Raw genomic sequence first — 14,696 nt, 5'->3', positions numbered from 1 at the left:
ATGTCCCCCTGTGGGTTGTAAAATGATGTTTGGTATTCTGCACAGAGTAGTGCCTCAATAATTGATTACCAATATCAGGGCTGAATGGACTTATTATTTTGGTGTTTTATTTACTGTTGATTGCTAGAGCTTACGTGTCAGTCCATTTAGATATGTAATAGTTATTTCTTGAATTAAATTATTATATTTAGTATAGTCATAATTCAACACCCAAAGTTAAAGTTTATAGCACAAAGTCCTTGAAAAGATCATTACCTAAACTGGAATAAAGATGACTGTTGTACTCTCTGTAATTATTTGTATCTGTGGAAGTTGACTCACTGTTGCCAAACTCTCACAGAAGTGTGTGTGTGTGTGTGTGTGTGTGTGTGTGCGCGCGCGCGCACACACGCGCATGTACTGTATTTGCTGTATTATTTACAATGATCACTGTTAAGGGGATCATCACTATCTTCGAATAGGGAATAAAATTATTTTCACATTGATTTTTGCTTGGTGAGTACTGGATTTAAACTAGGGCTTTACTTTTGCTATTTTAATGGATAATTATATTTAACCAAAGTATCTTGATTTATCATTTCCTCTTCAAGGGTTTGCTAACCGCAGAGATTGCTAAAGAGAATATTTATACTTTAGGACTCCTCCCAGGACAGTTAGCAAGAACACTGTGTATATTGTCTTTTTCTTTTTGGGGTAAATTTTCATACATATCAAAACTTCACCTCTTCTTCTCTTAATCTGACATTTTCTTTTAGCAAATTAATTTCGTTATTCAATTCTAGGTAAGCTAGTAGGACCACCATGAAGTTATACCCATATTTCTTGTTTGAAATGTTGCTGCTCCCAGAACGTCTTAGACACTTAATCATTTGATCTTAAATGTAATGCTCTTTCTTTTAAATATATTTTATCTCTACCTTAGGCACTGCTAACAAAATACGGCATTATTGTCTGAGCAATAGAGGCAAAATTAAAATCTGGAAAAATCAGTTAATATCTTTTGCTTCTAATTAAAGTCAATAAATGAAATGTATAGTGAGTTCAGTGAAATCAGATCAGAAATAATATCTTACATTCACATGACATGCTGCATTTTACAAAGTACACTTACAAACATTACCTCAGTTTAGCTATTAGTCCAAATCTTCTTTACTGGTATTAGCCCAGTTTTATAAGTGTATCACTGAGGCTGACAGGTGAAGTCATAGCTAGTAAAAAGAACATGTGGAGAAGCCCAAGGGCTGTTGGTGATCATTTTCTGCATGTAAGATCAATACTGTCTCTCCCAGTATGGTGGAAGAATATAGCAATCAATAAGTAGGAGCTTAGAAAAATTCCAGAAGTTAGTGGTTCAGGCAGTAACGATAATGGTATAAAGCAGTATTTCAATAGGATGTAATGGAGATAAAAAGTTAGAGAATCATTTCTGTAAGGTGCTATTTTTGAAGCCACACAAAATGAACTTTAAAGTATTAAAGTAAGCTTAAGCATAAAAGTTCTCAAAAGTCACGTCATACATATTTGTTCTTTTGATCCTTGAGATGTTCTTTATTTATTCAATTGAACTTAAATATTCTTTGACACTGTAGCTGAATTAATGGGTATTCAAATTTTGCCACCTCCTTTGTGATTTTTCTTACTCATATTCTAAACATAATTTTCTTTTGGCCTTTTGTTTAGGAAATAAATATCTAGCATGAACTTGGGAAAATGAGTTTGGGTTCGATGCATATTCATCAAATAGATTATATTTTTATTGGTTCTGGGTCTTTTTATTTTTGTTATTCTCACATTTGTGAGTGAATGTTATCATAGAATATTATTCATAACTTTGACAAGAAGATGAAAACACTATAAGAATATCCAAGAGCATTTCATAGCTAAGTATCATTGTTATAATTCAAATCTAAATTGTCCCAAATTTTCCATCAAGAAACTAATCATTCTGTAATGCTCTAAATGTAACAATAATTTCCTGAATAGGACATTAATTTGTATGATAATCTTTTAAATCTTTCATGATGCAAGTTTTCCCTCTCAAAAAATAATTCCTGAACACTTTTTCAATTTGAGTAAAAGTTTCATGTCTCTGCAAAAACCCTTGAGTAGAAATCTAATAAAAGAATATTCATGCATCAGAGAGTTGCTGAATATTTTCTATTTCCCTTGATTCCAACTTTTATTCCTAGTGTACATACTATGAATAATTCAAAGCATTAGAATTTATAGTGGTGTTTTTATATCTCATAATATAATTTATTATTAATAATTTCTTGATTACTAAACTCTGTCAACCACAGAATTGTTTTAATTTCTTACCATAAATTGATATAAGAATAAGTATTACAGAATAAAGAATTTTACAGGAGACAACTGAAAGTAGGCCAAGGATCCTTGGCTAAGAACTCTTAAGGATTGAACACCAGTTCCACTGCATCATTACTTATTAGTGAAAATAACCCTGGGAAAAATTGAATTCCCCTATTTAAAAATTATGCCTATAATATATACTCAAAATATATGTATATGGCTTGTAGCTCTTAGGTTTGTTGTAAAGAGCAATTGGCATAACATATCTGAAGCACCCTAATATTCTCAGAAGTTAATAAGTATTTGTTTTAAAATAGCAAAAATAATAGCTAACATTTAATAGATGTTTAAAATATGCCTGGATCTGCAGATAGAGTGATTAATAAAACAATCAATATAGTTCAACTCAAGGAGTTTATATCTACTGGGGAGGAGAGAGATAATAACAAGGTAAAATAATAAAAAAAATTTAAATAAATGATCTGAGTGAGATAAATCTATAGCATATAGGTATCTGATGGAAGAAGAGTTTTAGATGGTAGGAACTGAAAGATTTTTTTTTTACATTTTTAAAAATTAAAATATAGTTGATTTATAATGCTGTGCCAGTTTCTGCTGTACAGCAAAGTAACCTGGTCATATAACCTCATCATATGTGTGTATATAAACATATACACATTCCTTTCTTATATTATCTTCCATCATGGTCTATCCCAAGAGACTGGATATAGTTTCTTGTGTTATAAAATAGGACCTCTTTGCTTATCCATTCTAAATGTAATAAACAGTTTACATCTACTAATCCCAACCTTCCAAGGAGATGCCATTTGGCCCGAGGCCAAAGGAATGAAAAGTAGACTGCATAAAGAGCTTGTGTGAAGACCAAAGAGTATTTAGCTAGCTTGAGGAAGCAAGTGCCAGTATGATTCAAGTGTTGTGAATAAGCATTGTTTTATAAGATGAGCTCTGAGCAGAAGGCAGGATCCAAGTCACACACATTGCTTTAAATTATGATAAGGAAATTGGGTTTTATTCTAGTGTGTTCAAAAGCAATGGAATGTTCCTAAGTAGGAAAGGCGTCATGATCAGAATTTGAGTTTACTCTGAGTGCTGTGGGAAGAATGAACTGTTAAGGAGTTAAGAGAAACAGGACATTAACCTGGAATCATTTTATACTGACTTGGTAAACATATGGTGGTTGTTTGGATCAAGACAGTGTCAGAATAGATGGAATCAACCAAATATATTCCAGGTATATTTCAGCTTTAGAGCAACACGAATTGCTGATGAATTAGCTATGGAAGAGGGAAGTTGAGAAAAAGAGAAAACAAGAATGGCTTCCCTATCTGTGGCTTGAACCATTGGTTGACTGATGGCTCCATTTCTTAAAATGGAAAGTAACTGGAGGAGAAAAATTGGGAAAAAATTATGAATTTTGTTAGAACCAACCAAGTCGGAGATGTCCACTAAGAATTCAAATGGAGATATAAGATAAGACATATGGAGTTGAAGGCATGAATCTGGATTAAATATTTAAATGTACAACTCCTTAACATGTAGATGATATTTAAAGCCACAGGACTGGATAGATTTACATAGAGGGAGAATTAAAAAAATATATTTTTGTTAATGATACAATACAATGTATTATGATTTCATTCAATACTATAGTAATAGAATCTCAACTACTTCCAGAGCCTAGGTGGGAGGATAGGAGGTGTTAGACAGAAAATAAAACATATGAAATTAAGAGATGGTGTAGCTGCTGTTTTAACTAAGAAAGGATTGGTTTGCCAAATAAGGTTAACTAGAATTAGAGATATTATTATTAAGCTTTGTATAAATAATGAAGAAGCACAGGAAAAACAAATTGCTCTGGTATCCAGAGTATGGCTCCTCAGCTTCTTCACTCCAGACCTGCCTTCTGGTCCAGAGTAATAGATGAAGAGTCTGAGCAAGCTGTGCTGGTTACTTCACACAACAGGACACATTCAGATCATGAAATATATCCATTTTTATCATTGCAAAGTTAAATAGTTTGTATGACTTTCTCTAGGAACCTATGCCTCAGAAAGTCATAGATGTAAGCTTATCCTGCTAAAAGCCCTCCTACGAGAAGAATTTTCTTCCTAGAATATAACAATTAGAATATAACGAATTGACCATTAGTCAATTATTAGCATATTTACATTGAGATTAGACAAAATCATCTCCAGTCTTTCTTTTTTGATAATGTCTCCCACCCCACCCCTGCCCCCACCACTTCCAGTAAAGACAGAGAAGTGGACCACAGGTTAGTGGCTGAACTCCTTCCTACCTACTATTATCATCAGGAAACAAGGTATGAGGGTGGGAATGGATGACACAGGTGAGATAGAGGGAAATGGTTTTTGGAGGAGAGGACAAATACGTAAAGGAATGAAGAAGGTGGAGTGCTGGTTTTGCCACTCATGTGACTGAAGTCATGGGAAATTATGAAGTAGGGTTAAAGTGGAAATATTAGGGGTCTTTAATTAATAAGAAAGAATGAATAGCAGGTTAGAAGATGGCAAAATTAAGGAGGTTAAGGAAAATGTGGGAATGCAGATGATAGGGGTAGATAATGAACCAAAAGTATAAACTGGGCTAGTTCTTCATTGTCATGAGGTACTTAATATCCCTGCTTTTTTAGTCTTGAGATCCCCTTAAAAAAATCAGTGATCCGGAGTTCCCGTCGTGGCGCAGTGGTTAACGAATCCGACTAGGAACCATGAGGTTGCGGGTTCGGTCCCTGCCCTTGCTCAGTGGGTTAACGATCTGGCGTTGCCGTGAGCTGTGGTGTAGGTTGCAGACGCGGCTCGGATCCTGCGTTGCTGTGGCTCTGGCGTAGGCCGGTGGCTACAGCTCCGATTCAACCCCTAGCCTGGGAACCTCCATATGCCGCGGGAGCGGCCCAAGAAATAGCAACAACAACAACAACAAAAAAGACAAAAAGACAAAAAAAAAAAAAAAAAAAAAAAAAAAAAAAAAAAAAAAAAAAAAAAAAAAAAAAAAAATCAGTGATCCAATTTGGTTTTTCCCCTAGTGGGGTTTGAGACAATCACTCTACTTCTAAAATTCATTACACTGAATCTGAGCAAGGAGATTAAGATCAAAGGAAATTGCTACTTAACATTTTATGCGGGTTTGGGTTTTTATTTTTATAACATTTGTCCTCACTATAAAATCACATTTAAAGGTGATGAACTTCGTTGAGAATGGTGGTCTTTTTAAAATTGTTAAATTGAATTAGTGAATGCAAATTAATGTAAAAATTAGAAAACTATCCGAAAGGAAACTTGCATAAACCATCTAAGAAGTTAGATTATTTTGTGGGCTATGCTTTCTCTTCCTCCCCTTCCTCCTTCATTTGTCTACATATGGATAAAAAATTATATAATACAATAGAATACCTTGTTTAGAATTTAGAGTTTAAAATAATCCTTTTTAATTAAAAAAATTTCTTATGAAAATATCAGAAGCTGAAAGCCATTCAAAGACACATCTGGGTAAAACCAAGTCAATGATACTGTTTTTAAAGCAAACAAAATATGACTATAACATGCACACTTTAAAGATAGATGTTGAAGATAACTCAAAAGAGGTACCCCCAAAATATATTTGAAAATTATATTATTAAACTAAGTGTTTGGCAAATTAAGGACAACTGTATTTAAATAGAACACTTCTAGAGTTTGTTAAAACAAAAATAGACATTAATTTACATGCACACAGCATACATTATACCTCCAATCCATATTTCCTTACAATCCCAAATTTTAATCTGGCAAACTAAGTGGTTCCTCAGAAGCTGCTACACTTCTGAACTTGCCACACTTCCATATATTTTGTTAGTAAGGAGAAAACAAATCCAAATGGCTTGAAACTGTCCATAATTCATGGCACAGCAGGAAGCATAAACTTCCCTTATTCCCATGGGTTCCCCTCAGCCTCAAGTTCCATTGTTCTATCTAGCCAACAGAGGTGGGCTGAGGTGGATATTATACCCATGGTAAATGTGTCACAGCTGAATCACCTTGAGGCTGAAAAGAGCTTGATCTTGTGCAGAGGTTACTGGCAGACTTGCATCTGTCTCCTGCCTTCCAGAGAGAGACATTACCTTTAATACCTTGGAATGTCTCCAGGGAGGGAGACTTTTAGCTTTATTACCCTGAGAGGTAAGCCAGTCTGGTGCCTGTTTTTGATCAGTTTTCCAAACCTCCTTGAAAGAAAATGCCAAATGCCTTTTGCTCAGAAGAGCTGCACAAATGCCAGAATCAACTCCCAACACATCTATGAAGAAAATTTTAAAGGAAGACATGGCTGAGGCTTAAAATAGTCCAGTGTAGGGTATCTCAAGCTACTTCAGCTTTAAAACTTCTTACACATCTATTGCTGTTTTCAAACCATTTTCTAGTTCCAAATAAAAACATTAAAAAATTCAGTAGACTAAAAGGCATGCTATTGCTTTAAATTGCTGTTAGATAGACACTATTTTTTTCCTAGCATTATTAGAAAATGACTCATTTCACTTAAGTGAGTTTTACAAATAATTAAAAATGAATGCTTCAAGAATAAAATACTTCCAAACAATTCTCAAAATTTGGATTATTCTAGTTTCCTGCTGTCATACATTTAGCAAAGCTTGGACTTGAAATTCCCCATAGTTTTAGGCTAGTTTGCCAGCCCATAAACTTCTAAATATATGAAGGTAGATGAGATAAGTTTCAGGGTTTTAAGGATAAATCCCTTAGACTGACTACTTTCATGTTCACAGAGTTTTTCCCATGTATTCCTGGATTTGATAGTGGTTTTCAGGGGGTTGAGTTTGCCAGTTCTACTACCTCTTTACCTGAATAGCTCTTTATCATTTTCGAACACTACAATTCATCAAGACTTCACTCAAAAGTTACAAAAAAATTTTGTAACTACAAGAGAATGTCTAGCAGCTGTACTGAGTATAGACAGTGAGAATTTGGGAGCTCAGAGATTACCGTAGAATTGCAAATCGAGGAAGTCAAATTTGCTGCAGACCAATCTAAGCATTACCACACTCTCTGAGGTCTTTTACTCTAGCCTCTACAATCTTAGACAATAGAAGACCTATGATTACTTTTTAAAATAACCTTTATTATTTTTTTTCCATTAAAGATATATTGTAACAGATTTGAACATAAAAGGTATAGGCAAAGAAATGAAAACCATCCATAATCCTATTACCCACATAGCACCACTATTCACATTTTGCCTTGTTTTCCATGACAGTTTTTGCTCTTTCCTCTTTATAGATATGTGTGAAACCAACACTGTTTCCATAAAGCTCACAATTTTACATCCTGTCTGTCTGTCTCTCATTTATGATCATTTTTTCCCATGTCAACACTTTCTAGTCATTTTCAATTCCTGAAATTGCCCTCCATTTTTGTCTTTATTTTTATTTTTTCTCATTTTTTTATGATTTTTATTTTTTCCATTGTAGTTGATTTACAGTATTCTGTCAATTTCTACTATACAGCAAAGTGACCCAGTCATACATATATACACATAGTCTTTTCCTCACCTTATCCTCCATCACAAGTGACTAGATATAGTTCCCTTTGCTATACATTGCCTTTTCACAGTAATTGCCTCTGGGTGCAAATATTATCTCCTTTTTGGGGCTTCTATATTACTTTGCTTTTCATAGTAACTGCTATGAATTTACATTTTTCTTCTCATCAAAATAAAAGTTTCTTGAGGGCGGAAGCAATGCCATCTTTAACGTCACACCTCTCCTGGTCATGGTGAAGAATCTATACACAGGGAAGTAGTGAGTATTTAAATTGAGCCAGGAGGATATGAACTATCAAATTTAATCCTTTATATAAATAACTAGTAACTCAAACATATTAATTTTATTATGAATAATCATTTCATCAAATAAGGATATCTTGAGATAAAAAGCTGTAAGATAAACAGCACCCTTCAAATTTTCTGCATGAGGAAATTTTCGTGAAGATTTCTTGGTATGACATTTATATAATATATTCAGAAAATACATATTTAGAGAAAAAGTTGTTCCTTTGTATCTCATTTGGTCATAGCCAGACATGTCAATAAGCATATGCAATTTTTGCATGGGATTGTGATGGCATGTATGTTTATTTATTTTAAGAAATTATTTATTTTAAGAAATTCAATCAAAAGTCACTTTCCTAAGATTCTTTCATGACAACTGTTTGGTTTCTTTCCTCTCTTTCTCTCTCTTTTTACATAGTCAAAGCAAGTGCATTATTTGGGCCAGATTTTTAGAATTTATCCTCTGTAAGAAAGTGTAACTTTGTGCCAGATTGTGTGATGTTCTCTCTTGTTCTACAAATGTACATTTTTGAAACTGTAATATAAATATTATGATTCATAAAAATTGGAAAAATATGGCACTATTTTGACCTGCTGTCCTCCTTTTTCTAAAAATAACTCACATTTATTACATTTTCTTATTGAAATTTTAATATCTGGGTATTACAGTAATAAAACGGTTCACTAAATATGTAATGGGTCATATTGTTATGTTAACTACCTACTTTACATTACAGTTATACATAATTTTGACATCCATAAAGGTGATTGAATATTATAATAAAGTTTAAAGCAGTTATACCGTTTTTCAGTTTTATTTCAGGTAACAGAATATTTTGTTCCAGGCATGTGGTAACCATAGAACTTGAATATCTAGTTTGATATATGGTTTCTAGGCTGTCCTGTTCCATTAGAAGAGTCCTTGGACTAGAAATTTTAAAACTGAGGTTTACACCAGAAGGCACTAAATGTAAGCAAGTTCTACCCTAAGTCTAGTTCCTTTTTCTGCAATATTTCCTTCAAGTACCCAATAAATATTTCCTGCACACCTTCCTGTATTTCAAACACCGAGCATAGGGTTGAAAGTATGGACTCTAAAAGAATAGTGGTGCCAAAATATAATTTTCAAAAAGTTAACTTTCATTATGAACAAGAAGTGAGTAAATGTCAAATTTTTAATTCAATAATTAATGATAGACCTTGCATGATGGTAAGGATGGTTCAAGAAGAGTTAGAAAGAAGAAGTATTTAGAGTGGCTAAAAGAACGAACACTCAACACTCGAATGAGATTAGTAATTTAGATTTTAACCTAGTTAATGTTCTACACGGCAATAAAACTGCATTGCTGTAGTACAAGCATCATTTGAGTCTACCCATTAATGACTATCCTTACAGAGCTATGAATTACCTAACCAAGAGTAAAATAGCAAGTTAAACAAAGGCACATTCTCTGAGGAATCAGGTAATCCCTGGCTGGGCCTGAAAATGCTCCTGAACACTGGAAGAAAATACAGCAATTCTTATACTTTATTTGCAAGTTTTGGATATTTTCTTGGTAGAAGGAAAGAGAGATCAGTAACTAAGATCAAAGTATGGTAAGTACTTTGATGCAGGCAGGAGCCAATTACTACCAAATTATAGCAAAATAGCACCTACTGGGGACTGTGGGACAGTGAGAGAAGTATTTTTAAAGAAGATGCTGAAATGCTAAGAACATTTTTTTTTTTTTTTTGAGACCTGAAAAAACACATAACCAGGCAGTAACGGGTATTTTAGGAAGAGAAACAGAATGTTAAGCGGGAACTCTGCCTTTGACTCCTTAATGACTTCTGTGTGCAGCACATGAGACAAAAAAAAAAAAAAAAGTAGAAAAGAGAAAATAATCTGATTCATGAGCATACCCAGGGGTGGGAATCAGATTTTTTTTTTCTTTTTTTTTTTTTTGTAAAAAGACATCTGATTCAAAAAGTCTAGAGCAGAGCAAATAGCCAGAAAACAAAGAACACAGCCTTGGGATCAGCAGGAAGGCTCCAAGTATCTTGGGAAAGATAACCAACTGGGGAATAATTTTTGACCCCTTGACCATGGATTACTTGCTATTTTCATAAGGTAATAGTGCTGCTACTATTTACTATTACATTCTATTGTCATGGCTTCCCTGCAAGGAACAGCTATTACAGTTTAGTGGCATGATGATAGATTCCAGAGGGACATTATGTCATGTATATAACTGTGCTCAGTAACAGACCAAGAAAATTTCATCATCTGACTCTACTGCAAATGGGAAGGAAATGCTAAATCCATTTTATCCTCTTTCATGACAAACCCTGCAATTGCCTTTGGCATCACGCAATTTTTATTTGATTACATTTAAATCACCACACTTTCTATTATTTTCAAATTCATAACTTATTTCTAAGTCTTTTTTCTAAGACAGAAAAAAACAGTCTTGTTGAAATTCTTGCTATGCCAATTTTGGACAACAGAAACCTGATTTAATTAATAATGTAAAATTCTTTTGTTTTAAATATCTCTCTTTTATCTTTTATACTAGGACTTTAGAAAACCAAACAAAAAATATTAAAAAGTATATAATCACATTATTGAATAAAACTATATTGATTTTTAATGGTAGCTTATGTAAAATTACATGTAATAATCTGTAAATTTTATACAACAGGGTCCTGAGAGACCATTTCCAAATCCATTTTGGTTGAAGATGTGACTTTAATTATTGGTCTTGCTTATTTAGAAAATCATCTATAAACTGATGTGTATGTATTTTTCTTCTCCTCTATTTTCCAAGATGTTATTCCTCTGTTATGTACCCTAATTATTTTTTGTGAGAAAGAGAAAAGTAGCCCCTGACGGCAAGGAGCTGCTCTTGGACCGTCGGTTGAACCTTAGTCTTATTAGCGGCTGACTTTGTGTCATGCTATTCTCCTGCTGAACATAAACAATTGTATAGAACACCAATCAGACAATGCCACAGATGCTACTAGAATATGTGACTACAATGAATGAAGACAAAATAAGACCATTCAATTTTCATGTTGAAACACAAAAACGCAAACACTATCAAAAGGACAAAAATGACCAAATATCCCCCTACTGTGACTAATATGAGTTAAGTGCTGCTTCTTTACTAATCACAAATTTAGCCATATCTATTCTTTCCTCATTCTAGGCAATATTCATGAAAATATCTATAGCAAACCTATTCAAAAATGTCCCAATCATTCCACCTACTAGTTGTCACCTCTATGTGTAATCTCCTTCCCTTGAACATAGGCAGGATCCCTGACTTACTTTTAACCAGTAGAATATGACAAAGATGATTAAATTTTGTAAGATCACAACTTCCATCTTGCCAGCAGACCGCTCTATTTACTAGCTGTCCTTTACTGACTTTGATGAAGTAAGTTGTCATATGGAGAAGTCTGCACTGCAGGCAACTCAAGATGGCCTCCAGCTGACAACAAGCAAGGTATGACAACCCATAAAAAGCTGAATCCCCCCAACAACCAGAAGAGGAACAAGGAAATGGATCCCTCCCATAGCAAGCCTTCAAATGAGACCACAGCCCAAGCTGACACCTTGATAGCAGCCTTGTGAAAAAATCCAAAGCACAAAATCCAATCAAGCCATGTCTAGGTTCCTGACCCATGGAATAGCGAGATAAACGCGTGTTGTTTTAAGCTGGTGAGTTTGAGGTAGTTTGCTATGTAACAACAGATGGCTAATACAATAATAGCCAATGGTAAAATTGCCTCCAATTCATGACAACATTCAATCAACAGCAAAGATCTACTTCCTTCAAGCTGTCCCAAATCACCTAATAAGCTCCAATTTTATAACACATTCCAAATTCATTCTTACTGAAACACACCTACAATTCTCCATAGTGTGCATTTCTCCATGTTGCAGTGATCACCAACCCCCTCAATTTGTTCAACTACAGCCATATTGTGGTGGACTCAGGCTATTGGGTACTGACACTTGTTCTTTGTCTTTCAATACTGAGCTATTTCTATCAGTTGACCATTGACCTCCCAAAGGCCAACAAAGACAATTACTGATCAAGCAAAACTTAATTTCCTAGACCTACAGCAGAACCCCTGCTTACAGGGGTTGCACCAAATCTTACACTGAATCTTAGTACTGCCTTAAAGTGAAAAATTTAGGGGAAGATGTTTGTAAGTTTTAGGGCCTTGGCTGAGTTTATGGCATGGTAATTTTGCATTAATAAATACAAAAAGACAAGGATCTTAAAATGAGCCTTGATAAGAAAAGCTTTTTTGTTTTGATAACTATGCCGTTTTAATTTGCTCTTTCTTATTTTTTTAGGAGCAAGTATTTCCTGGGTCAAATAGCTAAGTTCTATTTTCTTGCTTAGCACAGGGATAAGGAATTAAACAGCTATCAGCCTGCACATCATTGTATCATGGTCCTTGTTGCTAGTTGTAGATAATTATGTGCTTACTAGCACAGTTCAGATTTTACTTTAAATGCAGATTCTACCTATTCTGTAGCTAAAAAGGGTTGGTCTAATGCCAGTCATCCCATATTAACTTCGATTTACTTATCTTTCTAGCTTCTCTCATTCTCTATCATAGGGTCCTATGAAAATGTAGTATGTGGAAACACAAGGGAAAAGTTCTTAACCTGTTCTTTTTTTGGCAGGTCTTACTTTCAGACCTGAGTTATGAGTACACTTCACCCTGCACAGGGTAGGCATGTCCTTGCTCTTTTGAGTAATACTATTAAAAATCCTTTCTAAGAGCAGCATTTTAAAGTTTTACTATTTGACAACCTCATACCATCTATCCTATGGTTATACTTAAATGTTTCCCATATTGAAATAATAGCCTATCTGATAATGTGGGACGTTTCCTACCTATTAAAATCTCCTTTTACACAATCCTAAATAAAACTAAAAAAATCTTTTAATATGCATTGCCTTCTGATAGTGCGTCAAAGCTATGTCCTCTTAACAGTAAATCATGGCACTCATTCAAGGCAGGAGCTCATCTTTCTGTTCTTGCAGATTTCATATGCACAATTTTCCACTTGCTGGCCAGATATAGAAAAAACAGTTTCTTCTCTTCCTAGCCTAATCAAAGAGTAAGTGCAAGTATATAAAGTGTAAAGTGTATGTAATTATTATGGTGACAAAGCTAAATAACATAACTGGAGATTTATATTGACAATTGATTTAAGGCACAGCAAAGGCCAAGAACAGATATGTGTAACATAAGTCATAAACATGAAGCTATTACCTCTGGTTTAATTCACTGGGAGAAAATAACCTCTTTGTTCCCTCTTGGGATGAAAGCATAATAGGTGTACGATAAATAGTTGTTTATTGATTTTTTAAGCTAACAAATCAAATGAATTCAAGAGATATGATTAAGTGCCTATTACATGCCAGTCACTTTTCTAGGTGTTTGTAATATATCTGTGAGGGTAACAAAAAAAATCCCTGCCTCACAGTGCTTACATTCTATTAGAGGGAGGCAAACAATAAATAATAACAAATAAAATAAAATAATAAATAGTAAGAGAGGACTCAACTAAATAAAACCAGAAATGAAAGAGAAGATATTACAATTGATATTATAGAAATACAAAGGATCATAGGGGACTACTAGGAAAATTATACACAAAAAAATGGGACTATCTAGAAGAAATGTATAATTCCTAGAAATACACATCCTACCAAGACTGAACCATAAATTAATAAAAAAATCTGAAGAGACCAATTACTAATAAGGAGATTGAATCAATCAAAAACCTTCCAACGAACCTAAGTCCATGCCCAGATGGTTTCACTAGTGAATTCTACCAAACATTTAAAGAAAAATTAAATACTAGTCTTTCTCAAACTTTTCCAGAAAAGAGCAGAAGAGGCAACAGTTTCAAACTTATCTATAATACCAGCATTACCCTAATACCAAACCAGACAAGGACACTAAAAGAAAATAAAATTACAGCCAATATCACTGAAGAACAGAGATGCAAAAATCCTCAACAAATATTAACAAACTGACTTCAACAATACATTAAAAGGATCATACACCATAATCAAGAGGGATTTATTCCAGGTATACAAGGACGGTTCAATATCTGCAAATCAATCAATGTGATAAACTACGTTAACAAAATGAACAATAAGAATCATAATTTTAATAGATGCAGAAAAAGCATTTGATAAAATTCAACATGTACTTATGATAAAAACTCCCAAAAAAGTGAGTATAGAGGGCACATACCTCAACATAATAAAGGCCAAGTATGAGAAGCCCACAGCTAAAATCATATTCAACAGTGAAAAACTCATTTTTTTTTTCTCTAAAATCAGGAATGAGACAAGAAAGTCTACTTCTGTCACTTTTATTCAATATAGAATTGGAAGTCCTAACAACAGCAGCTAGGCAAGAAAGATAAATAAAAGGTACCAAAGTCAGAAATGAAGAGGTAAAACTGTTTCTATTTGCAGATGAAATGACATTATATACAGAAAATCCTA

The sequence above is a fragment of the Sus scrofa genome, chromosome 9 (assembly GCF_000003025.6).
Source record: "Sus scrofa isolate TJ Tabasco breed Duroc chromosome 9, Sscrofa11.1, whole genome shotgun sequence".
Taxonomy (NCBI): domain Eukaryota; kingdom Metazoa; phylum Chordata; class Mammalia; order Artiodactyla; family Suidae; genus Sus; species Sus scrofa.
This window is presented reverse-complemented; position numbering follows the sequence as displayed.